At 41.7% G+C, this 26,361-nt stretch overlaps 1 protein-coding gene and 1 long non-coding RNA gene across 23 annotated transcripts in view; one reads left to right on the top strand and one right to left on the bottom strand.

Moving 5' to 3' along the window:
• Positions 1–13,202, bottom strand: part of HORMAD2 (HORMA domain containing 2) — a 122,637-nt gene extending 109,435 nt beyond the window's left edge. For 6 of the 15 annotated variants that reach the window (XM_054239936.2, XM_078338025.1, XM_078338029.1 and 3 more), the window contains exon 1: positions 12,760–13,202. The gene's annotated coding sequence lies outside the window, so the exon portion shown is untranslated. Of the gene's footprint in view, positions 1–2,956; positions 3,001–12,707 lie in introns of all 15 variants that reach the window. The other 9 variants (XM_078338011.1, XM_035269234.3, XM_078338016.1 and 6 more) reach the window with 5 other exon arrangements.
• LOC128928810 (uncharacterized) overlaps positions 12,934–26,361 on the top strand; it is an 84,332-nt gene continuing 70,904 nt past the window's right edge. For all 8 annotated transcript variants that reach the window (XR_013522339.1, XR_013522341.1, XR_013522352.1 and 5 more), the window contains exon 1: positions 12,934–13,124. This is a non-coding gene — a long non-coding RNA (uncharacterized LOC128928810). The remainder of the gene's footprint in view (positions 13,125–26,361) is intronic.

The raw sequence follows: 26,361 nt of genomic DNA, 5'->3' as shown, positions 1-26,361 counted from the left end.
CAGGAGAATCTCTTGAAGCTGGGAGGCAGAGGTTGCAGTGAGCTGAAATCATGCCACTGCACTCCAGCCTGGGCAACAGAGAAAGATTCTGTCTCAAAATATGAGATAAAATAAAATAAAATAAAAGGATAAAAAATAATGAATGCTGGCAAGGATGCAGACAAAAGAAAATTCTTATACACTGTTGGTAGAAATGTAAATTAGTACAAGCATTATGAAGAACAGTATGGAAGGTCCTCAAAAATCTTAAAATAAAAATACCATATAATCTAGTAATCGTACTATTAGGTATTTATCCAAAGGAAAAGAAATCAGTATATGGAAGAGATATCTATACCTCCATGTTTATTGCAGCACTATTCACAATAGCCAAGATATGGAATCAACCTAAGTGTCCATCAACAGATGAATGCATAAAGAAAATACAGAGCACAAATTGGATAGGGACCCAAGATGGCCAAATAGGAACAGCTCTGGAGTGCAGTTCCCAGCAAGAACAACACAGAGGGTGAGTGATCACCACATTTCCAAACGAATTATTACTGCCCACAGACCAGGAGATTCCTGGGCTAAAAAGTGCCACAAGTTTCTAGCATGGCTGTTTCAGCCAGCACAGCGGGTCTCCACACAAAAACTCACACAAATTTGGACAGCCGTTTCAACTGGCGCCTGGAATGCCTGGGTGACAGAGCTGCCCATTCAACTGAAAAAAAGGGGACTGAAACAGGGAGCCCAGTAATCTGGCTTGGTGGGTCCCACCCCCATAGACCAGCAATCTGAAACGCTCTGGATTAAGAGTCTCACAGCAAGCACAGCTGGACCCTGGACAGTCCAGCTCTGTGGGGGGAAGGGCGTCTGCCATTACCAAGGCAGTCTGCCATTACTGAAGCAATCCACCATTACTAAGGCAGTCAGCCATTACAGAGGCAGTCCACCATTACTGAAGCAGAGTACCATTACCAAGGCAGTTCTAACTATACCTCTATAAACAAAACCACAAGGAAGTTCACACAGCATCTTGGCAGAGCCCACAGCAGCTCAGCAATGCCTCTGCTGTCGGACTGTGACTAGGCTACCTCCTAGCTTGGCAGGGCATCTATGAAAAAAGGTAGCAGCACATCAGGAACTTATAAATAAAGCCCCACCTTCCCAGGACAGCACCTGAGAAAAAAGGCAGTTATGAGTTCCACTGCAGCAGACTTAAACATATCTGCCCAGCAGCTCTGAATGGAACAATGGAGCTCACAGCTCAGCACTTGAGCTCCTATAAGGGTCAGACTGTCTCCTCAAGCAGCTCCCTGACCCTCATATATCCAAAGAGACACCTCATAAAGGAGAGCGCAGGCTGACATCTGGCGGGTATCCTTCTGGGACAAAGATAACAGAAGAAGAAATTGGCAGCAACCCTTACTGTTCTGCAGCAGCTGCAGGTGATTCCCAGGCAAGCAGGGTCGGGAGTGGACCTCCAGCACTCCTACAGCAGAGGGGCCTGACTGTTAGAAGGAAAACTAAAAAAACAGAAAGAAATAACTTCATCATCAACAAAAAGGATGTCCACTCAGAGACCCCATCTGAAAGTCACCAACCACAAAGACCACAGGTAGATAAATCCACAGGAAGAAACCAGTGCAAAAAGGACAAAAACACCGAAAACCAGAATGTCTGTCCTCCTCCAAGGGATCACAACTCCTCACCAGCAAGGAAACAAAGCTGGATAGAGAATGAGTTTGATGAATTGACAGAAACAGCCTTCAGAAGGTGGGTAATAATTAACTTCTCTGAGCTAAAAGACCATGTTCTAACCCAATGCAAAGAAACTAAGAACCTTGAAAAAATGTTTGATGAAATGCTAACAAGAATAAACAGCTTAGAGAAGAATATAAATGACCCGATGGAGCTGAAAAACACAACACGAGAACTTCGCAAAGCATACACAAGTTTCAATAGCCGAATCAACCAAGCAGAAGAAAGGATATCAGATTGAAGATCAACTCAATGAAATAAAATGAGAAGGTAAGATTAGAGAAAAAAGAGTGAAAAGAAATAAACAAAGCCTCCAAGAAATATGGCATTATGTGAAAAGACCTAATCTACGTTTGATAGGTGTACCTGAATGTGACAGAGAATGAATCCAAGCTGGAAAACACTCTTCAGGATATTATCCAGGAGAACTTCCCCTACCTAGCAAGGCAGGCCAATATTCAAGTCAAGGAAATACAGAGAACACCACAAAGATATTCCTCAAGAAGAGCACCCCCAAGGCACATAATTGTCGGATTCACCAGTGTTGAAGTGAAGGAAAAAATGCTAAAGGCAGCCAGAGGGAAAGGTCAGGTTACCCACAGAGGGAAGCCCATCAGACTCAGAGTAGATCTCTCGGCAGAAACCCTACAAGCCAGAAGAGAGTGGGGACCAATATTCAACATCCTTCAAGAAAAGAACTTTCAACCTAGAATTTCATATCCAACCAAATATAGGCCAGGGGTGGGCAGCTAATGTCTGTAATCCCAGCACTTTGGGAGGTTGAAGCAGGCAGATTGCTTGAGCCCAGGAGTTAAAGACCAGCCTAGGCAGCATGGTAAAATCCTGTCTGTACAAATAAATACAAAAATTAGTTGGGCATGGTGGCACACACCTATAGTCCTAACTACTTGGGAGGTTAAGGTGGATCACTTGAGCCTGGGAGTTCAAGACTGCAGTGAGCCATAATTGCACCACTTCACTCCAGCCTAGGCAACAGAGTAAGACTGTCTTTAAAAAAAAAAAGAAAAGAAAAGAAAAAGAAAAAGAAAAAATATGGTATATATACACAATGGAATTCTATTCGGCCATATTCAGCCATTTAAAAAAGGAATAAAAATCTGTCATTCACAGCATCAGAGATTAGCCTAGAGGACATAATGTTAAGTGAAATAAGTCAGGTACAAAAAGATAAATACCATTTGTTCTCACTCACCTGGGAGCTAAAACAGATGAGCTCTTAGAAGCACTTATTAGAAGCTAGGAAAGGTAGCAGGGAGGGGGTTGGATAGGGAGAAGTTAGTAATGGATACAAAATTACAGCTAGATAGGAGAATAAATTCTATTGTTCTATAGCACTGTAGAATGACCGCAGTTAACAAGATTTATGGTATATTTTCAACTAGCTAGAAGAGAGGATTTTTGAATGTTCTCAACACGAAGAATGATAAATGTTTAAAGTGATCAATATGCTAATTACTTTGACTTGATCATTACATATTGTATACATGTATCAAACTATCACTCTGTACCCCATAAATATGTACAATTACTATGTGTCAATTAAAAAGTTTATAAATGGCTATTCAAAAATGGAAAAGGGTAAATTGGTAAAGTTGTGGAGAAATTAAAAGCCTTATGCATTGCTGGTGGGAACAAAAATGGTGCAGCCATTGTGGCAAACAGCATGGCATTCCTCAAAAAGTTAAACAGTATATATTCACAATGGAATACTATTCAGCTATATTCAGTCATTTAAAAAAAGAATGAAAATCTGTCATTCACAGCAACAGAGATTAGCTGGGCGTGGTGGCATGCACCTAGAGTCCCAGCTACTTGGGAGGCTAAGGTGGATCCAGCATTTCCATCTCTAGGTATATATTCAAAAGAATTGAAAGCAGGGACTCAAACAGATACTCGTACACCAATGCCCATAGCCGCGTAATTCACATTAGCCAAAAGGTGGAAACAATTCAAATGTCTATTAACAAATGAATGGATAAACAAAATGTGGTGTTTAAGATGGAATACTATTCAATTTTTTTTTTGAGATGGGGTCTCCCTCTGTCACCCAGGCTGGAGTGCAATGGCATGATCTCAGCTCACTGCAACCTCCGGCTCCCACATTCAAGTGATTCTCCCACCTCAGCCTCCAGAGTAGCTGGGACTACAAGCACCTGCCACCACACGTGGCTAATTTTTATATTTTTGTGGAGATGGGGTTTTGCCATGTTGCCCAGGTTGGTTTTGAACTTCTGGGCTCAGCAATCCACCTGCCTCATCCTCGCAATGTGCTAGGATTACAGGAGTGAGCTACCACACCCAACCCCTATTCAATCTTAAAAAGGAATGAAGTTCTGATACATGCTACAATGTGAATAAATCTTGAAAACATTATGCTAAGCGAAATGCCAGACATAAAAGGACAAATATTATATGATCCCACTTATATGAGGTACCTAGAGTAGGCGAAATCATACAGACAGAAAGTAGAATAGAGGTTACCAGGTGCTAGTGGTGTTGAAGGAATAAAGAGTTTAATAGGTGTAGAGTTTCTGTTCAGAATGATGAAAAGTTTTAGAAATGGATAGTGATAATGGTTGCACAACATTGTAAATGTGCTTAGTGTCACTGAGTTGTACACATAGAAAAGCTGAGATGTTGAGTTTTATATCGTAGTTTACCACAATAAAAAAGTTAATATTTAAAATGCAACTAGTTTTTACCCTATTGTTTTGTTACTGTAACAAAAAGAAGCAGCCAGGTATGGTGGCTCACACCTGTAATCCCAGCACTTTGGGAGGCTGAGGCAGGTGGATCACAAGGTCAAGAGATTGAGACCATCTTGGCAAACATGATGAAATCCCATCTCTACTAAAAATCCAAAAATTAGCTGGGTATGGTGAAATATGCCTATAGTCCCAGCTACTCAAGAGGTTGAGGCAGGAGAATAGCTTGAAACTGGAAGGCAAAGGTTGCAGTGAGCCGAGATCACGCCACAGCACTCCAGCCTGGGTGACAGAGTGAGACTCCATCTCAAAAAAAAGCAAATTATCCCTTTTCTTTACAAAGGCTTAATTTAATTGCAATTGGGGCAACTGGGGCTTCTTTTCGAGGTTTTATGAAGTTCTGACTAAAATCCTCGTAAAATCACCTCTTGATAGCCTGTGACCAGTTTTTGTGTATCAATGAATGCAAGATTCTTGAAGATTTTCCCAAGAAAAGAGGACAGAATTATTTGAGAACATTGCCACAAGGTGGTGATACAGATTATAAACAGGTGGTAATATTTAATTTCTCTCAAATTACTTCTTCAGAGTGGCACTAGGGGACACTCTTTTACAATATTTCACATGTGAGACTGAAAACCACCAAATAGTACTTTAATCCTTAAAGATTCCAAGGTATCTTTTCTTGACTTCAGAGTACAACCTTCATATCTGACTCAACACATCAGTTGTCCCCCTTATATTTCAAAAAAATTAAATGGGAAGCAAGGCAGCTATAAGAGTTTAAGATCTAGCCCCAACCCATTAAACCATAATTACCCACTACTGGGGTAGTTATTAGTCTTAGAGATAATAAATAAGAGAAATCATGATTTAAAAATAGTTTTCTATATTAGTGGGGTTTTAAAAATTTCTGTATGAGCATAAGACATTCTGATGGCATTTCTAGAGAATCAAGCTCTGAAAATAGCATCAGCCAATTAGAACACAATGCATTACTACATCCACATTTTTGCAATGTATGAATGGCCTAAATTAAATTTATATTACCATTGAAAATTCTGAGGCATTAAGACCATTTGCTTTTGAAAAAGGATTCAAGCTAGTTAATATTAGCATTTAATAAATTCCTTAGGAATTAACATTTATAAAAGTAAAGTTAAATTTTATATACACACAGACATATATACAGAGAAAAATAAACAGCAGTATAATCTAGTAGAAAGAGGTTCTAGAGTTAAGAAACTAAGTTCAAACTCTGACTCAGCTACCTAGCAGCTGGCATGGCCAGGCACAGTGGGTGATGACTGGATTATGCGGGCAGTTTCTCATGAATGGTTTAGCACTATAGCCTCAATGCAGTTCTTGCGATAGTGGTGAGTGAATTATTGCAAGATCTGGTTGTTTAAAGGTGTGTAGAATCTTTTTTTTCCCACTTCTCTCTCTCTCTCTCTCAATTGCTCTGGCCATGTAAGATGTGCCTGCTTCTCCTTTGTCTTCTGCCATAATTGTAAGTTTCCTGAGGCCTCCCCAGAAGTCAGGCAGATGCTGCCATGCTTTCTGTGAGCCAATTAAACCTCTTTTCTTTATAAATTACCCAGTCTCGGGAATTTCTTTCTAGCAATGCAAGAATGGACTAAAACAGAGCTCTTCTTTTTTACTTCTACCACATACTCCTTGGATGAACAAATACACTCCCATTGTTTCAATTATAATTTATATCCTATTGATTCTTACATGTGTATCCCCAGCCCAGGTCTTTCTCAGAAGTTGCTGAGTTGTTCCTCTTAACTGATCATAAGATTATTCCACTTTGATGTTCTCAACACATCCAAATGCGAATTATTTTCCCAAATACTTACTTCTGTTCCCTTGCTCAATGAATGACATCATCACATACCTAGTTGCACAAGCACAAAATCTGTGACTCAACCTTAATTCCTTCCTCGTTCCCATGTTCAATCATCTTAATGTTTCTCAAATGTATCCTCACTTTAGCCATGTTGTTGTCATCTCTACTTTAGATCAATCAGTCTCATCTTTTGCCTGGACTGCTGCAACCATCAATCTTCCTGTCTCTGGTATTCTTCTTCTCCAGTCTGTTCTGCAGATCGCAGCCAGAGTTTTCTTTTAAAATTACAAACTCGACTATGCATTTCCCAGAATGAAATACTTCAGTGGCTCTCCACTATTCTCAGGATAAAATCTAAAACTCTTACCATGGCTTCAAGATTTGACTCATGCCTCCCTAGCCTCAGCTCTAACTATTTTCCCTTATACCTTTATGCACCAGCCATTCTTACCTTCTTTAACTACCCCAAAGGACTATATTCCTTCTAGCTCTCAGGATTTTGCAATATTCTCTCTGCCTAAAACATTCTCCTCCATTCCCAATTCCTACTCATCTCTTAGATATGGTGTAGATATGTCCATTCTCACAATGCTGTAAAGAACTACCTAAGACTGGGTAATTTATAAAGAAAAGAGGTTTAATTGACTTACAGTTCTGCAGGCTATACAGTAGGCATGGCTGGTGAGGCCTCTGGAAACTTACAATCATGGCGGAAGGTGAAGGGGAAGGTGGCATGTCTTACAAGGCCAGAGAAGAAGAGAGAGAAGGCGGAGGTGCTACACACTTTTAAACAACCAGATCTCATGAGCACTCACGATTACAAGAACAGCAAGTAAGAAATCTGCCCCCATGATCCAGTGAACTCCTACCAGGGTCCTCTGCCAACACTGGGGATTACAATTGGACATGAGATTTGGGTGAAGACACAAATCCAAACCATGTCATATGGCTTAGTAAAATTTCCTTAAGGAATGATTTCCTAATTCCCACTACCACTACTATGAAGTCTGGCTTGTGTGCCCTTTGCAATATATACTGTACCATAGTTGTCTTTAAGTATCCCTGACTTACTGTGAGCTAACACGAGAGCAAAATTGTATTTAGCTACTGTGTCTATCTAGCTCATTCTTTATATTTTAAAGTTTTATTATTTATTTATTTAAAAGGACTCTCACTGTTTCACCCAGGCCAAAGTGCAGTCGTATGATCTCAACTCACTGCAACCTCTGCCTCCTGGGTTCAAGCAATTCTCCTGCCTCAGCCTCCTGAGTAGCTGGGATTACAGGTGTGTGCCACCACATCCAGCTAACTTTTGCATTTTTAGTAGAGATGGGGTTTTGCCATGTTGGCCAGGATGGTCTGGAACTCCTTACCTCAAGTGATTCACCCATCTTGGCCTCCCAAAGTGCTGGGATTACAGGTGTGAGCCACCACGCCCAGCTTTTAAAGTTTTTTTAATAGGTACAATTCAGTGGGTTTTAGTATATTCACAAAATTGTGTAGCCATCTGTTTAGTATAACATAAACCATCAATTTGGTATAGTCGCAAAATAGTGCAAACACTATCTAATTCCAGAACATTTTCATCACCCCTAAAAGAAATCCCATGACCATTAGCAGTCATTCCTACTCTCTCCTTTCCCCAGCAGCTGGAAACCACTAACCTACCTTTTGTCTTTATGAAATTGCCTATTCTGATTGTTTCATATAAATGAAACCATACAGTATGTGACCTTTTGTGTCTTGTTTAGCTCATTCTTGAACTCTCAGCATCATCACAGTACTGGAATTAAGTAGGTACTCAATAAATATTTGCTGAGGTAGGCCATGGTGGCTCATACCCGTAATCCCAGCATTTTGGGAGGCCAAGGCAGGTGGCTCACTTTAGGTCAGGAGTTCAAGACCAGCCTGGCAAACAAGGTGAAACCCCGTCTCTACTTAAAAAAAAAAAAAAAAAAAAAAAAAACCCTAACTAACTAAATAAATATTTGCTGAGCCAACAGAGAACTACAGGAACAAGGAATAATTCAAGTTAGAAAAATGTCACAAAATTTTAAAAGTAGAAGAAACTTTAAATATTATTGCTACTATTTGAATGTGTAACCCAAAGTTCATATTTTGGAAGCTTAATCCTCAATGCAAGTGTTGAGAGCTGGGATCTTTAAGAGGTGATTAGGTGCCTTCACGAATGGATTACTGTTGTTATCCCAGAAGCAGTTTCATTATCAAGAAAGTGGGTTTGTTATAAAAGCAAGTTTGGGGCCGGGCGTGGTGGCTCAAGCCTGTAATCCCAGCACTTTGGGAGGCCAAGGCAGGTGGATCACGAGGTCAAGAGATTGAGACCATCCTAGTCAACATGGTGAAACCCCGTCTCTACTAAAAATACAAAAAATTAGCTGGGCGTGGTGGCGCGTGCCTGTAATCCCAGCTACTCAGGAGGCTGAGGCAGGAGAATGCCTGAACCCAGGAGGCGGGGGTTGCGGTGAGCTGAGATCGCGCCATTGCACTCCAGCCTGGGTAACAACAGTGAGACTCTGTCTCAAAAAAAAAAAGCAAGTTTGGTACACTCACTTTCCCTCCTTGCTCTCTCTCTAACCAAGTGATGCCTTCCTCCACATTATAATACAACAAGGAGGTGTATTATATATCCTTGCTGTATTATACAAGATGGACATCCTTGTTCTTGGACTTCCCAGCCTTGATAACCATAAGCTAATACATGTCTCCTCTTTTTATATCACCCAGCCTCACGTATTGTTAAGCAGCACAAAATGAACTAAGACAGTCACTTAGTCCAAATATCTAATTTTCTAGATGAGGAACTCAAGATCCTGACTTACTCAGGGTCAGTCAGCCACTTAGTAACAGAACTGAGACTAAAATTCAATAAGTCTGGCTCACAATTTAGAAGTTTTTCCAGACTGTCTCTCCAAAATGAAATCCTCCTTTTCTTTCACTTTATCTAATATGATACACTACCAGGGCGTCCTTAGTTCTTTGGCTTGCTTGCTTATTTCTAAACATGGTAGGGTCTCTTTCTAGTGTTCCAGCATGAGCTTGCTTCAGGAAGGCAAAAAGATCTAAATTATTTTTTTCAAAAAACATGGTGAAACCTCATCTGTACTAAAACCATACAAATTAGCCGGGTGTGGTGGTGGGCGCCTATAATCCCAGCTACTTGGAAGGCTGAGGCAGTAGAACTGCTTGAACCCAGGTTGCAGTGAGCTGAGACGGCACCATTGCACTCCAGCCTGGGCAACAAGAGCAAAACTCCGTCTCAAAAAAAAAATAGCCAGATTCCTTTCAACTTCTAACTATTCTGTTGCTACTGTTTTCCCTTTGAGCAGGTATTTTGTGGAGGACTTCTATTCAAGTACAAACCCTGCTTAATTTTGAAAGCTCACAAGTTGATAATCCAGGAGGTATGACTTTAGACAGCATACATCCTCAGAGAATAGGTCTGATTTTTTTGTGTGTGTTATCCTTTTGTTCAGGCTCATTATATTAAAACCTATAAGAGATCTCCTAACTATGAATTTTAAGAACTGAAAGCTAACTTTGAAATGTCATTCTCTTATATATTTGTTTGCAAATTAGATCCACACATATTCGAAACCTCACAGGGCATCAATACCATTCTTTCTTTGGTTTGTTTTTGAGACAAAGTCTTACTCTGTTACCCAGGCAGGAATGCAGCAGTGCAATCTTGGCTTACTGCAACCTTGATCTCCTGGACTCAAGCAATCCTCCCACCTCAGCCTCCTAAGTAGCTGGGACCACAGGGAATGTGCCACCACACTGAGCTAATTTTGTTTATTTTGGTGGAGATGAGGTCTCACTATGTTGCCCAGGCTGGTTTTGAACTTCTGGGCTCAAGCAATACTCCTTCCTTAGCCTCCCAAAGTGCTGAGAATATTAGTGTGAGCCATTGCAACTGACCCTCATTCATACTTGATATGACTACTTTGTGACAAGGATTATGATCTTCTTGAAAAAAGGCAATATTTCTGTGCTTTTTCTGGTAAAGATTCACTCTAGGCTTACCTCTTGACTTATATCTCAATTGTCCTATTTTATTTTTTTTGTTTATTCATTTCATTTTCTTTTTCTGAGACAGGATAGAAGGCAGTAGCATGATCTGTTACCTAGGCTGGAGTTCAGTGGCATAATCGCAGCTCATTACAACCTCAAACTTCTGGGCTCAAGTGATCCTCTCACCTCAGCCTCCAAAGTAGCTGAGACTATAGGCATGCACCACCATGCCCTGCTAATTTTATTTTTTATTTTTGTAGAGTTGGGGGATGGGTCTCACTACGTTGCCCAGACTGGCTTTGAACTCTTGGCCTCAAGTGATCCTCCCACTTTAGCCTCTCAAAGTTTTGGAATTATACACGTGAGCCACCACACCATGCCTTCAATTGCCCTATTTTAAATGGTGGCACAATTACTTTCTATTTTACCCCTGCTATGTGTGAGTCCAAGATTCAAATGAAGATTAGACAGCTGCTATTTAGTTTACTAAGGCCTAAACCACTTTTTAAAACCATTCCAAGTGAAGCAAAAGCCAAAGTTTTATTACATTTTCCCAAATATTATCATAGTTGATTTATGAAGGCTCTCTATCCATCTTTCTCAATCTCTAAAATAATTTTTTATAAGAAAATCCCCTTTCTATCAAGTGAACACTATCCAATAGCTGGATTCTGAAACGCAACTATATGACCTTCCTTACAAATGCATGTTATTAAGGATGGCTTTACTCAAAAGAACCCATTTAACATAAATGGGTTCAACAGATTCATAAAGCTGGAAGGGAGCAGAGACATCCTCCAATCCCTTCCATTTAAAGAAGATCCAATTCTGTGGAGGAAGGATCTTTTTTTCAACAAATGATGCTGAAACAAGAGGACATGAGGGCAGGTGGGGGGAAGAAAAAGAAGAAGAGAGAACGAAAAGAACCTTTACCTAAATCTCACACTGTATACAAATATTAATGCAAAATGGATCATGGATTTAAACCTAAACATAAAACTATAAAGGAAGGTGAGGCTAAGCGAGGGAACTTGGTTTGCTAAAGTCCACCCAGTTACTTAGACCTTCCAACAGAGCTTGCTTCAATAAATTATTCACCATTTTAACAAATTCCATTTGGCCCTGGTAATTCCCCTACCTGTGTTCATTCAGAGTAAATGGTTTCCACTATATTAATTGAGTATTTGTTCATGCTTTTTTGACTTGTTAATATCATTTTCATGCTATTTCAATTCATTCATTCAACATCTACGAGGCAACTACGATGTGCCAGGCAATGTGCAGGATTACAAGATGTAAAATACTGTTCCTACCTCAACAGATTGATGATCCAATGGAGGAGAAATTAGATTATGATCCTGATGAGATTAAAAACCCCTTTAGGGCCAGAACCACCCCTCATTTCTACCAGCTGAGTACACGATGTACTGCACAGCCTGTCCAGTGCTCTGCGCACTGGGAAATATTTTGGTGATTGGCTAATCTTGAGGTTCAAGACACTCTCACCCTCTGAACTGTTTAGAGAACTGAAGTCCACAGAGATTAATTGGCAAATCCTCACTAAATTGAAAGGGGAACTGAGGTCAAGGTGGGTGGGGTGGCTCGTCCCCACCTCTCTCACCTCTTGGCCTGTACCAGGTATTGATCCTGGCAGAAAAACCTCAATAGCTGGGGAGAATCAGACCCAGGTAAGATAAAACCCAAAAGCTCCACCACACAAGGCCCCCTCCAATGCAGGGCATAGACTTCATCTGCCCCATCAGCCTCATCATGGCTCATTATGGCCCATTATGGCTGCTGCTTCCTCAGCAAGTTTGATGATTTCATGTCCAGAAAAATCTGATTTTTTTTTTTTTTTTTTGAGACAGAGTCTCATTTTGTAACCCAGGACGGAGTACTGTGGTGCGATCTCGGCTCACTGCAACCTCTGCCTTCCAGGTCCTGGTTCAAGCAATTCTCCTGCCTCAGCCTCCCCAGTAGGTGGGATTACAGGCACCAGCCACCAGGCCCGGCTAATTTTTGTATTTTTAGTAGAGACAGAATTTCACCATGTTGGCCAGACTGGTCTTGAACTCCTGACCTCGTGATCCGCCTGCCTCAGCATCCCAAAGTGCTGGGATTACAAGCATGAGCCAACGTGCCCGGCCTAAACAATCTGAATTTCAAAGCTACTTGGGTGCTCTCTGTCCGGTTCTGGGGAAATCGCCTCAATTTTGCCTTCCTCCTCAGCCTTCTGCCCTCCCGCTTCTCTTCACAGTACCTTTGGCCCCCACGAAAAATACTTTCAAATCTAACTTAAAGCCTTAAGCAATAAGAAAAGAAAAAAAAAAGTTTAACATAAAGACAGAACTAACAACGCACAAATGCCCTCTCCGGCCGGAGACCTCGCGTCAGAACCGCCCTCACCTCAGCTTGTCGACGCCTCCCTCCCACCTGCAGTCAACGGCCTTTTCCGGCCCAAACCCGCGCCTCGCCTCATGAATAGTCAACGAGGACTTTCTGGGCGGGACCAGAGGCTTCCTCATAAATAATTCATGACCCGGCCCTGGCTCGCCAGGGCGACCGGCCTTGCTAGACTTCATGAATATGCAAAGCAGGGGCAAGCGGCAGCTAACCTGCCCCGCTGGCCCGCCGGGCCCCTCAGCTGCAGCCTCTCAGGAGGGGGCTGCACGAGGACCTGATGCGGCTATCGGTCGGCGGCCGCCCTCCTGGGCCACCTGTACAGCGATAGCCTGCTCCAGAGCTTCCTGAGGAGGCGCCTGCCCGCCAAGGTTAGGACCCGAGGGACCGTGGGGCTCGGGCGGGCCAGGACGCCAGGCCGGCGGGTCCCAGAGAGACCTGAGGCCGGCGCGGGGCGGCGTGGGGGAGGGGAGCGAAAGCCTCTGGGGCCCAGGGAGCCGAGTTAGAAGAAGGCCCGAGGAGCGCGGCGCGTTGGTGCCGCCTGGGATCCCAGCACTTTGGGAGGCTGAGGTGGGCGAATCACTTGAGGTCAGGAGTTGGAGACCAGCCTGGCCAACATGGCGAAACCCCCGTCTCTACTAAAAATACAAAATTTAGCCGGGCGTGGTGGCGCGCGCCTGTAGTCCCAGCTACTTGGGAGGCTGAGGCAGGAGAATCGCTTGAATCCGGGAGGCGGAGGTTGCAGTGAGCCAAGTTGGTGCCACTGCACTCCAGCCTGGGTGACAGAGCGGGACTCTGTCTCAATTTTTTACAAGTACAGAAATTAGTTGGGCCATCATGGCGCGCGCCTGTAGTTCCAGCTACTAGAGAGACTGAAGTGGGAAGGTGGCTTGAGCCCGGGAGTTTGAGGTTGTAGTGAGCGGCGATGGCGCCATTGCACTCCAGCCTGGGCGACAGAGGGAGACCCTGTCTCAAGAATAGAAAAAAAGAAAAGAAAGGAAAAAGACAGAAGGCCAGAGCTTTCCAATACTTGAGGGCATCCGCAACCTCCTCACTCTACCCTGGACCTGCCTTTGTATTCTTTGTAACATTAATTTGTAATTAGGCAAATTATGCAAATAAAACATGAATATGTTCTCCTTTGTGCTCTACTCCTAATCTCCGTCTTTTCTGCCCTGGTAACTAGGAGTAGTTGGGGGTGTGGCTCCTTGGATCCTTTCCCACCTGTTTAGGTTATTTCGTATCCTGTGGAGTTTTCCAAAGGTTCCTGGAGTCCCATGAACCTCCCCAATGGGATTTCCCAAGAGAGTAGATGCTAGAGTGAGCCACTTAAAACCTGCTCTTATTTTGTTTCTGCAGCAAGGGTAAAAAAACGATTCAAGCTGGCAAGAACATGAGCTTAGAACATAATGACTAAAACTGAAATTTGGGCTGAAATATTTCTTTAGTGCAAGTTTTCTCAACCCCCCCCCCCACCATCATAACAACAAAAATGTCTCTAGACTTTGCCAAATGTCCCATGGGGGGGGTTGCAAAATTGCCCTCTGTTGAAAACTACTGCATTCACCCTATACTTTCAGGAAGTAACTGCTTTTTAAGCTCCAATGACACAGATGGTTTGTCTGTACCAGCCCTTCTCAGCCTCCGCATTTACCAGCCTTTCTGGCTGGATCACTAAGCCCTCTTTGCTGGCTGTTCCAATTTTCTTCCTGTCTTCAGGTCTGAGCTCAGTCAACTACCACCATATCCAAAGACTTTCCCCTCTCTGCCCTATACTAATGGGAGTCAGCCACCAGCAAACAGTTATTTGTTACTCTGTTTCTTTCATAGAATTTCTCTCAATCTAGGTTTCTTTTTCTTTTTTTTCTTTTTTTTTTTGAGACAGAGTCTTGCTGTGTTACCCAGGCTGGAGTGCGGGTTACTGCAACCTCTACCTCCCATGCTCAAGCGATTCTCCTGCCTCAGCCACCTGAGTAGGTGGGGTAACAGGTGTGCACCATCATGCCCAGCTGATTTTTGTGTTTTTCGTAGAGACAGGGTTTCACCATGTTGGCCAGGCTGGTCTTGAACTCCTGACCTGAAGGGATCCACCCACCTCAGCCTCCCAAAGTGCTGGGATTACAGGTTTGAGCTCCCATGCCTGGCCCTGGATTTTATTTCTTTGATAACCTGTTTTGGTTTTTTTTTTTTCTCTCTCTCTACCACCTAGAATAAGTAAGAGGCCTGATCTGGCTGAGTTGCCCCAGGATGCCCAGTGCTGGAACACACTTTAGGCACTCAAAAGACATTGGTGGACTGAAATTATAAATGACCCTGTCTTCCTCCTAAGAGCTTCTGTGGAGCTTCTCTTACTCCTTTCCTTCCTCATCATTTGACAGGCTCCTTGTGATCATGGATGAATAAGCACCTGTGCTAGGAGCTGTTGGGTAAAGCCTTCACCTTTCCTAGTGATAAGAGACTGGAAATTGTTCGTGTCAAAGCAAAGTCTTTTGTTTTGCAAGGGGAAAATGTGCATTGTGGTAGAACTTGATCATTGTTTAGGAATTTCCAAATAGGTAGGGCAAGGTGGTTCATGATAGTAATCCCAGAACTTTGGGAGGCTGAGGCGACCAGATCACTGATGCTAGCTTATCAGCTTCTTGAGGGCAAGAGCTGTTATTTTTACTTATTTTATTCTGTTCATTGAAAGTACTCAGCTGAATGAACTAATGTTCCTCAGTGAACACTGGGTGTTCAAATAGTTGAATGAATGAATCAGTTACTTAAAGAACAACATTAGACAATTAAAATTTGATAGTGTTACAGGGGCTTTGGAAATCCTCCAAGTCTAGTTCTTTACAGATGAGAGTACAAGTAATTTGCTCAAGGTCCCTAAGCTTCTTAAGAGGCTAGGTCACACGTACAACCCGTGGTCTCGCACCTCTCTTATTTCAAGGCTCTTTCTTGTCTCCAGCCAGCCTAATTTCTGAATACTTTTCGGTGAATCTGACTTACAACTCAAACACAGAAATCCTGAGCCAAATACTTGCTTCTTGTCAACTAAAAAGGCTTTTGAGCCTATGCTTTTTCATCTTGATTAAATCCAACCCTGGGGATAATGGTCTAATGAACTCAAAAGTGCTATATGATATTAAAACAACTTCCCAGCTTCCTTTGTACCTTTCAATGATAAGAGACTGGAAATTGTTCCTGTCAAACCAAAGTCTTTTGTTTTGCAAGGGGAAAATGTGCATTGTGGTATAACTTGATCATTGTTTAGAAATTTCCAGATAGGCCAGCAAGGTGGCTCATGCCTGTAATCCCAAAACTTTGGGAGGCTGAGGCAGGTAGATCACGAGGTTAGGAGTTTATAAACAGCCTGACCAACACGGTGAAACCCCGTCTCTACTAAAAATACAAAAATTAGCACTCCAGCCTGGGCGACAGAGTGAGATTCTGTCTCAAAAAAAAAAAAAAAAAAAAAAAAAAAATGGAAAAAAGAAATTTCCAAATAACCAGAATTTTGACAAAGATCAAAAGTCTTCTGTTTTTGAAGTTTTGCCAAACCCCAGTGGTAAAATAACACATGACAGGTGAAAATGGGGAAGGGCGCCTTACTTGAGATTACTTTCATTGGCTAAATTTGACCTTCTTCTCCTTAGACACATTTATGTCACCTGACTGTATCTGCAGCGGTTGTCAATCACCAACCAGTCTCTAGTTAGACCCTTGTTTTTTTGAGGGCTAAGGACCATTTTTCCTTCTTGTTTAAAAGGAATTCAGGGTTTCTTCTTTGTTCTTTTTGATCATTTCATATAGGCAGCACCTGGTTAGGGGAGTCTCAGTGTCATGCTTTCAGTTTTTAGACCTTTATACTTTATTTTCTTTCTTTTTTCTGTTTTTTTTTGCTGGGATTGCAGGTGTGAGCCACTGTGCCTGGCATAGACCTTTATAGTTTCTTCCAAGGTATCTGACAGCGCACTGTGTCAGAGGAAGCAAAGCTATCTTTTTTTTTTTTTTTGAGACTGAGTCTCACTCTGTTGCCCAGGCTGGAGTACAGTGGTTCGATCCTGGCTCACTGCAATCCTCCACCTCCCTAGTTTAAGCCATTCTCCCGCCTCACCCTCCTGAGTAGCTGGGATTACAGGCACTTGCCACCATGCCCAACTAATTTTTATACTTTTCACAGAGATGGGGTTTCACCATGTTAGCCAGGCTGATCTCGAACTCCTGACCTCAAGTGATCTGCCTGCCTCTACCTCGCAAAGTGCTGGGATTACAGGCATGAGCCACCACGCTTAGCCAGCAGAACTATCTTTTGCCTACCTAGAATGATTGGAACTTTGCTTATCAAGTTCAGCTTAACCTTGGGAATCTTCCCCAAAAGATGGTTTATTGGAGAGTTATCTAAATAGACATATTAAATATCTTCCCAGGAGGAGATCTCCCATTAGGTGTGTCTCCTTCTTCAATGTAAATAATCATGATACCAAATACAGGGAAAAGAGATTTGGATGGAGGGGGCAGCTAAGTAGAAAGGGTAGTTTCTTTGTTTTCAACATTTATTATTTTTTTTAAATTTTTAAAAATTTTTTTATTTTTTTGAGATGGAGTTTCGCTCTTGTTACCCAGGCTGGAGTGCAATGGCACAATCTCGGCTCACCGCAACCTCTGCCTCCTGGGTTCAGGCAATTCTCCTGCCTCAGCTTCCTGAGTAGCTGGGATTACAGGCACGTGCCACCATGCCCAGCTAATTTTTTTTTTTTTTTTTTGTATTTTTAGTAGAAATGGGGTTTCACCATGTTGACCAGGATGGTCTTGATCTCTTGACCTCATGATCCACCCGCCTTGGCCTCCCAAATTGCTGGGATTACAGGCTTGAGCCACCGCGCCCGGCCTAAATTTTTTTTTTTTGAGACAGAGTCTCACTCTGTCGCCTCAGCAGTAGTGCAGTGGTGCCATATTGGCTCACTGCAACCTCCGCCTCCCAGGTTCAAGTGATTCTCCTGCCTCAGCCTCCGAGTAGCTTGGGATTACAGGCGCCCGCCACTATGCCTGGCTAATTTTTGTATTTTTAGTAAAGACGGAGTTTCACCACGTTGGTCAGGCTGGTCTTGAACTCCTGACCCAGGTGATTCGCCCACCTCTGCTTCTCAAAGTGCTGAGATTACAGGTGTGAGCTACCATGCCCAGCCTCTCTTCAACATTTATTAGAACTCTGTAAAGCATAATGTCCGGTTATCATAAAGTTGACACCACCACGTTCATTCATCAAGCATTTATGTATCTACCATTAATAAAGCACTCTACTTTGCACTGCAGCAATCACAGAGGTAATGACTTGGTCCCTGAACTATGGAATTTTACAGTTTAGTGAGAGAGGGAGATCTGTAATACTAATGGAGATATAAAGTATTATGATATAATGTAGAGAAGGAAGCTGTACATTCTGAATTGGGAATCAAGACAGCCTTACAAAGGAGGTGACATTTTGGGAAGAGAGCATGGGTATATCAATTTCTTTGCTTGTTCTTTGGCAATGGTTAGAATACCTCAAACCAATAAAAGCAGACATTTTGCCCACCACTTTAGAACCAGGAGAGAAAAGAAGGTGTAAGATCCTTTCTTTCCACTCCTGGCAGCAACATGCTCCTGAAAGCTAAATGTTGCTTTTGCAATTCCAAGTGTCTCACTATGGTTAAGAGAAAAGCTGAGTAGAGAGAGCCCTCCCTCATCTTGGTCTCCTTCCTCAGTAAGGTTAAGTCAAATGTGGCTTTTTCTTTTTGGGTGCCTTGTTTCAAGTGCTTATTTCTATATTGGGATGTTATTTTATTCTGGTTTCCACTGGGGCATGCAGTAGCCATGTGATTGCAGGGAGTGGTCAATGGCACTTATAAATGTATTAATGAACATGACTCTGAAGTCCTAAAATTATAAGCAGTACTGAGAAAAGAGAAGCAAAATTATTTAGAGAACTGAGGTTTTGATTCAAGCCTTTGCATGTGAACTGGCTATATTGCTAACTTATTTCAGGTATTTTGTAGAAAGAAAGGCAAATGTAAAGAGTTACCAACTTGGCTGTAGCTTCTGAACTTTATCCATCCTTTGGCAGCCAAGGAGAAAGCAGTCAATATGAAATAAGTCCCCAACTGTAAGATCTAAACATAACCTCCTGCTGCTTCTGCCCACACACTGTCATCCTACAGAATATAATTCCACATGGAGGTGGCAATTTATTATGGCCTTCATCCTCACCAGAGCTGCATATCAATTTCTGCCTCCTTCAGATGGATCTTTTCTGACTGGCAGAAGGATCTCTATGAGGGTTGTGTGTTTCTGGGGAAAGCCTAGAGTTTAATGAACTAGAACAGGAAATGACAGGGGCTGTAAGTGACAATCTGCTGCTTGCTTGAGTGCCTAGACTAAGAAATGATGTCAAGGAAGATATTGAATTCTCAAGCATTATGGAAATGTTCTATTTAGCTACTTGGTTCTGTCTTCTGCTGAATGTGAAGTTTTGTTGATGGGTAAAATGATGTCATTCCCCTTAATGATTATCACTTAATAGAAGTTTCAAATGAAATTGACTTTAAACTGATTTTCCTTGATTGCTACTTGGTACATCTGCACAGAGATCTAGATGGGGTGATGTGCAAAATGCACCACACTATTGACAGCCTGTAATTTGAGGCTCTTTATTTTCTACACTTCTTGGTGCTTGGAAAATGACAGTTACCTAAAAAATGGTTTAGAATTCCTCTAAGACCATATTGCAAGCTCAGCCCCATGAGGGGCTTGTTTTTCTTCCCTTAGTTGAAACTAACTTCATGATAAGTTAAATTTATAAATACTAATGATCTCTGATTGCAAAGGTCCCAAATTTAAGACCAGAATACTTATGATCTTTGCATAAGCTGAACACAATAATACAAGAAATCTGAGGCAAACTTTTCTTACATCGCTTCTCATTAAACTAACAAAGGCCAATTTCTTCCTGCCAAAAGAAAGGTTAAGCAGCTGGAAAGTGTAAGACATCACAGGAAAATTACCTACCTAGCTTTAAAAATGGAAGGGAGAAAGAGACTTGGAAGAAGGCCTCCTTTATAGGTTTGCTAGAACTTACATATTAGGAAACTGTCTTCCTCCAAAAAAGCCAGATTTCTGTGGAAACCATGTTCTTAAATGTGCCAGGGGCTATGTTAACCTCAATCACATTAATGCACAGCACAGAAAGATTTACTGTTTTAAGAGGCATGGGGGCTGGATGCGGTGACTCATGCCTGTAATCCCAGTACTTTCGGAGGATGTGGAGGGAGGAGGATCACTTGAGCCCAGGAGTTTGAGACCAGCCTGGGCAACATGGTGAAACCCTGTCTCTATAAAAAAATATAAAAATTAGCTGGGCGTGGTGGCATGAACCTGTAATCCCAGCTACTCAGAAGGCTGAGGTAAAAGGATTGATTGAGCCCATGAGGTTGAGGTTGCAGTGAGCTGTGATCGTGCCGCTGTTCTGCAGCCTGGGTGACAGAGTGAGACCCTGTCTCAAAAAAAGAAAAGAAGCATTGGGAAAATCCAAAGTATGGCTTCTACTCATCAATAACTGAGGACACTCCCCTCTTTTTGTTGAAGAGTGACTAGATATAAAACATGCTCAATAAATACTGTTGAACAAATGCACATATGTTGTTGGAAGAATCCCAGATATTATCCAAGTAATTAACTGAGATAGATGTGTTCTAATTACAAGGGTTGATCTTCGAAAAGATACACTGCAGATGTCCTATTTCTGACAATTATTTTTTATTTATCCTGATTTGAAACCATTATCTTTTCGTGTATGAACTTTTTATTCAAGTTGAAGCTGCAGTGAGCTGTGATCGTGCCATTGCACTTCAGCCTGGGCAACAGAGCAAAACCCTGTCTCTAGAAGTATTTTTGATTAAACATATAGACCAAATTCACCACTTTAAAATATACAAATCAGTGTATTTTAGTATATTCACAAAGTTGTGCAGTCATCACCACTAATTGCAGAACACTTTCATCATCCCAAAAAGAAACCCCATGCTTGTTAACAGTTGTTCCCCTCATTCCCTCCTTTCCTGTTCCTTGCCAACCGTTAATCTACTTTCTGTCTCTATGGATTTGTCTATTCTGGATATTTCATATAAATGGTATCATATACTATGGCCTTTTGTGTCTGGCTTCTTTCACTTAATATGATAACTGAGGTATAATATTCATTTATGTTGTAGCATGTATTCTTTTATTTTTTTTGGAGACAGAGTCTTGCTCTGTCACCAGGTGCTGGGCTAGGGTGCAGAGGTGCGATCTGGGCTCACTGCAACCTCTGCCTCCCAGGTTCAAGCAATTCTCCTGCCTCAGCCTCCTGAGTAGCTGGGACTACAGGCATGTGCCACCACACCCAGCTAATTTTTGTGTTTTTTTAGTAGAGACAGGGTTTCACCATGTTGGCCAGGATGGTCTTGATCGCTTGACTTCATGATCCACCCGCCTCGGCCTCCCAAAGTGTTGGGATTACAGGCATGAGCCACCATGCCCCGCCAGCATGTATTCCTTTTTATGGCTAAAAAGTATTCCATGTTTACCATATTTTGTACATCCATCAGTTGATGGACATTTGGGTTTTCATCTTTTTGCTGTGAAGAATAATACTTCTGTGAACATTCATGTACAAGGTTATATGTGAATATATGTTTTCAATTTTCTTGGATATATAGGAGCAGAATTGCTGGGTCACGTGGTAACTGTATGTTTACCTTGTTTTGCTTTTGTTTTTGTTTGTTTTGTTTCAAGACAGTCTTGCTCTGACACCTAGGCTGGAGTGCAGTGGTGTGATTTCGGCTCACTGCAACTTCCATCTCCCAGATTCAAGTGATTCTCCCACCTCAGCCTCTTGAGTAGCTGGGACTACAGGTGCCTGCCACCACGCCCGGCTAATTTTTGTATTTTGAGTAGAGACAGGGTTTCACCATTTTGGTCAGGCTGGTCTCAAACTCCTGACCTTGTGATCCACCTGCCTTTGCCTCCCAAAGTGCTGGGATTACAGGTGTGAGCCACCACACCCAGCCTATATTTACCTTTTGGAGGAATGGCCAGACTCTTTGCAAAGCAACTGCATTGTTTTACATTCACCAGCAATGTATGAGGGGTTCCAATTACTCCACATTTGCTTTGTCATTTTCCCCTTTTAAAAAAAGTTATAGGCTGGGTGTGGTGACTCATGCCTGTAATCCCTGCACTTTAGGAGGCTGAAGTTGGTGAATCACCTGAGGTCAGGAGTTTGAGACCAGCTTGGCAACATGGTGAACCCCATCTGTACTAAATATACAAAAATTAGCCAGGTATGGTGGTGTGTACCTATAATCCCAGATATTTGGGAGGCTGAGGCGGGAGAATCGCTTGAACCTGGGACGTGGAGGTTGCAGTGAGCCGAGGTTGTGCCACTGCACTCCAGCCTGGGCAACAGAGTAAGACTCCATCTCAAAAAAAAAAAAATTATAGCCATACCACTGGGTGTGAAATGATATCTCATTGTGGTTTTGATTTGCATTTTTCTAATGACTAATGATTTTGAGCATCTTTTCATTTGCTTCTTGGCCATTTTGAAATCCAGTAAATGTCTCTTTCAACTTTTTTCTTTTTCAAGATTGTTTTTGCTATTCTGAGTCCCTTACATTTCCATTTGAATTTTAGGATCAGCTTGTTACTTCCTGACAAAAAATGCAACTGAGATTTTGATAGGGATTACATTTAATCTGTAGATCTATCTGAATAATATTGTTTCTTAATCCACAAACATGGATATCTTTTCATTTATATAGGTTTTCTTTAATTTCTTTCAAAAATGTTTATAGTTTTCAGTGTATAAGTCTTACATTTCTTTGGTTAAATTTCTAAGATTTTTATTATTGATGCTTATATTAGTTTGCTTGGGCTACAGTAATAGAATACCATAAATGGTGTGGCTTAAACAATGGAAACTGAACTTCTTACAGTTCTAAAGACTGGAAGTCTAAGATTAAGCTGCCAGCAGAGTTGGTTTTGGGTGAGGCCTCTCTTCCTGGTTTGCAGACTGCCTCCTTCTTGCTGTGTCTTCACATAGACTTTTCTCTGTACATATGTAGAGAGAGAGAGTAATCTTTGATGTCTCTTCCTCCTCTTCTTCTTCTTCTTCTTTTTTTTTTTTTTTGAGACAGAGTTTTGCTTTTGTTGCCCAGGCTGGAGTGCAATGGCACAATCTCAGCTCAACACAACCTCTGCCTCACGGGTTCAAGTGATTCTCCTGCCTCAGCCTCCTGAGTAGCTGGGACTATGGGTATGGGCCAGCATGCCTGGCTAATTTTTTATTTTTAGTAGAGATGGGGTTTCTCCATGTTGGTCAGGCTTGTCTTGAACTCCTTACCTCAGGCGATCTGCCCACCTTAGCCTCTCAAAATGCTGGGATTACAGGTGTGAGCCACTGTGCCCAGCTGGATAAGGATTCAGTCTTTCACCAACAAGTATGATGTTAGCTGGGGCTTTTTGTAGATGTCCTTTATCAAATTGATGGCATTTCCTTCTATTCCCAGAGTGGGAATGTTTTATGTTTTTATCATAAAAAAATATTGGATTTTGGCCAGGCACGGTGGCTTACACCTGTAATCCCAGCACTTTGGGAGGCTGAGACAGGCAAATCACCTGAGATCAGGAGTTTGAGACCAGCCTGGCTAACATGGTGAAACCCTTTCTCTGCTAAAAATACAAAAATTAGCCGGTGTGGTGGCAGGTGCCTGTAATCCCAGTTACTCAGGAGGCTGAGGCAAGAGAATCGTTGGAACCTGGGAAGCAGAGGTTGCAGTGAACAGAGATCGTGCCACCCCAGCTTGGGCGGCAGAGCAAGAATCCATCTCAAAAAAAAAAAAAAGATATTGGATTTTGTTTAATGCTGCTTCTACATCTATTGAAATGATCATGTGAATTTTATCCTTTATTCTTTCAATGTGGTATGTTAAATTGGTTGATTTTCATATATTGAACCAACCTTGCTATCCTGGGATAAATTTCATGTGGTTTTTGGTGTGTACTCCTTTTTATGTGTTGTTGGTTTCAGTTTGCCAGTATTTGGGGGGAGTGTTATGTCTGTATTCATAAGGAATATTGATTTGTAGTTTTCTTGTGATGTTCTTTCATCTGGTTTTGATAAACCGGTCTCATAGAAGGCATTGGGAAGTGTGCGCTCCCTTTTTATTTTTTGGGAAGAGTGTGAATTCTTTTTTATATGTCTGGTAGAATTCACCAGTGAAGACATCTGATCCTGGGCTTTTCTTTGTGAAAGGTTTTTTCTGTTTGTTTGTTTTGTTTTGTGTTTTACTACTAATGCAAACTCTTTGCTTATTATAGGCTTATTCAGGTTGTCTATTTTTTCTTGAATCATTCAGTAGTTTGTGTCTGTGTAGGAATTTGTCCATTCCATCTAGGTTACTTAATTTGTGGGCATACAGTTTTTTTGTTTGTGTTTTGTTTTGTTGAGACAGTCTCTCACTCTGTCACCCAGGGTGGAGTGCGGTGGCACGATCTTGGTTCACTGCAACCTCCACCTTCCAGGTCAAGCAATTCTCATGCCTCAGTCTCCCAATTAGCAGGGACTACAGCCGTGCATCACCATGCCTGGCTAATTTTTTTTGCATTTTTGGTATAGACAGGGTTTCGATATGCTGGCTAGGCTGATCTCAAACTCCTGGCCTCAAGTGATCCGCCCACCTTGGCCTCCCAAGTACTGGGATTACAGGCATGAGCCCCTGCACCTGGCTGGCATACAAATATTTATGAAATTCTCTTATAATCCCTTTTATTTCTGTAAGGTTGGTTCAATAATGTATTTCTTTCAATCCTAATTTTAGCAACTTGAATCTTAATTTTTTTCTTAGTCTGCCTTGCTAAGGTTTGTCAATTTTGTTGATTTTTTTCCCTAGAAACTTTTGGTTTTATTGATTTTTCTCTATTGTTTTCTGTCCTCAACTTTATGTGTTTCTACTCTAATCTGTATTATTCCCTTACTTCCACTTGCTTTGGATTTAGTTTTCTTTTTTGAGTTTCTTAAAATGTAAGATTAGGTAATTTATTTGAGGTCTTTATTTAATGTAGCATTTACAGCTATAAATTTCCCATTTAGGTATGCTTTAGCTGCATCTCATAAATTTTGCTACATTGTTTTTGGTGGCTTTTGCTTTGTTTTTTGTTTTTTTGAGATGGAATCTTGCTGTCGCCCAGGGTGGAGTGCAGTGGCACAATCTCAACTTAACTGCAGCCTCCGTCTCCCAGGGATTCTCATGCCTCAGCCTCCCGAGTAGCTGGGATTACAGGTGTACACCACCACACCCAGTTAATTTTTGTATTTTTAGTAGAGATGGGGTTTTACCTTGTTGGTCAGGCTGGTCCCAAACTCCTGACCTCAGGTCATCCACCTGCCTCGGCCTCCCAAAGTGCTGTGATTACAGATCTGAACCTCTGTGCCCAGCCCTCATTTTACTACATTGTGTTTTTGTTTTCATTCACTTCGAAGTATTTTCTAGTATCTCCTGTGATTTCTTCTTTGACTTAATAGTTATTTTGGAGTGTGTTGTGTGGTTTCCACAGATCTGTAAATTTTCCAAATTTCCTTCAATTATTGATTTATTATTATATTGCTTGTAGTGAGAGAATATACATTGTATGATTGCAATCCTTTTAAATTTATTGACACTTGTTTTGTAGCCTAACAGATGGTCTGTTTTGGAGACTATTCCATGTGCACTTGCGAAGAACGTATATTCTGTTGGTTTGGGGTGGAAAGTTCTATAGATGTTCCTTAGATCTAGTTGGTTTGTAATGTTGTTCAAGTCTTCTATTTCCTTGTTGGTCTTCTGTCTAGTTCTATCTGTTTTTGAGAGTGAAATATTATTTCTCTAATTAGTACTGTTGAATTGTTTATTTCTCCCCTTATTTATTTTTTGTTTAATGTATTTTGAAGTTCTGTTGTTAGGTGGATATTTGTTTATAATTGTTGTAGCTTCTTTTTTTTTTTTCTTCCTCTGTTGCCCAGGCTGGAATGCAGTGGTGTGATCTTGGCTCACTGCAACCTCCAACTCCCAGGTTCGAGTGATTCTCCTGCCTCAGCCTCCTGAGTAGCTGGGATTACAGACACCCCATTACCACACCCAACTAATTTTTGTTATTTTTAGTAGAGACAGGGTTTCACCATATTGGCCAGGTTAGTCTCAAACTCCTGGCCTCAAGTGATCCACCCGCCTCAGCCTCCTAAAGTGCTGGGATTATAGGCATGAGCCACTACACCCAGCCTGTATCTTCTTGATGGACTGACTTTTAAAATAATTATTAAATATCCTTTTTTTGTGTCTAGTACTACATTTTGTCTTAAAGTCTTTTTTGTCTGATATAAGTAGAGCTACTTCGGCTCTTTTCTTTGGCAATAATAAGCCAGATGGGACTGGAGTGGTGACTCACTTCTGTAATCACAGAATTTTGGGATGCCTAAGTGGAGGATCTCCTGAGGCCAGAAGTTTAAGACCAGCCTAGCCAACAAAATGAGACCCTGTCTCTAAAATAAAAAAAAAAAAACTTAAAAAT

This window comes from Callithrix jacchus, chromosome 1 (assembly GCF_049354715.1).
Source record: "Callithrix jacchus isolate 240 chromosome 1, calJac240_pri, whole genome shotgun sequence".
Taxonomy (NCBI): domain Eukaryota; kingdom Metazoa; phylum Chordata; class Mammalia; order Primates; family Cebidae; genus Callithrix; species Callithrix jacchus.
The sequence above is the reverse complement of the archived record's forward strand: the minus strand, read 5'-3'. Positions and strand labels throughout refer to the sequence as shown.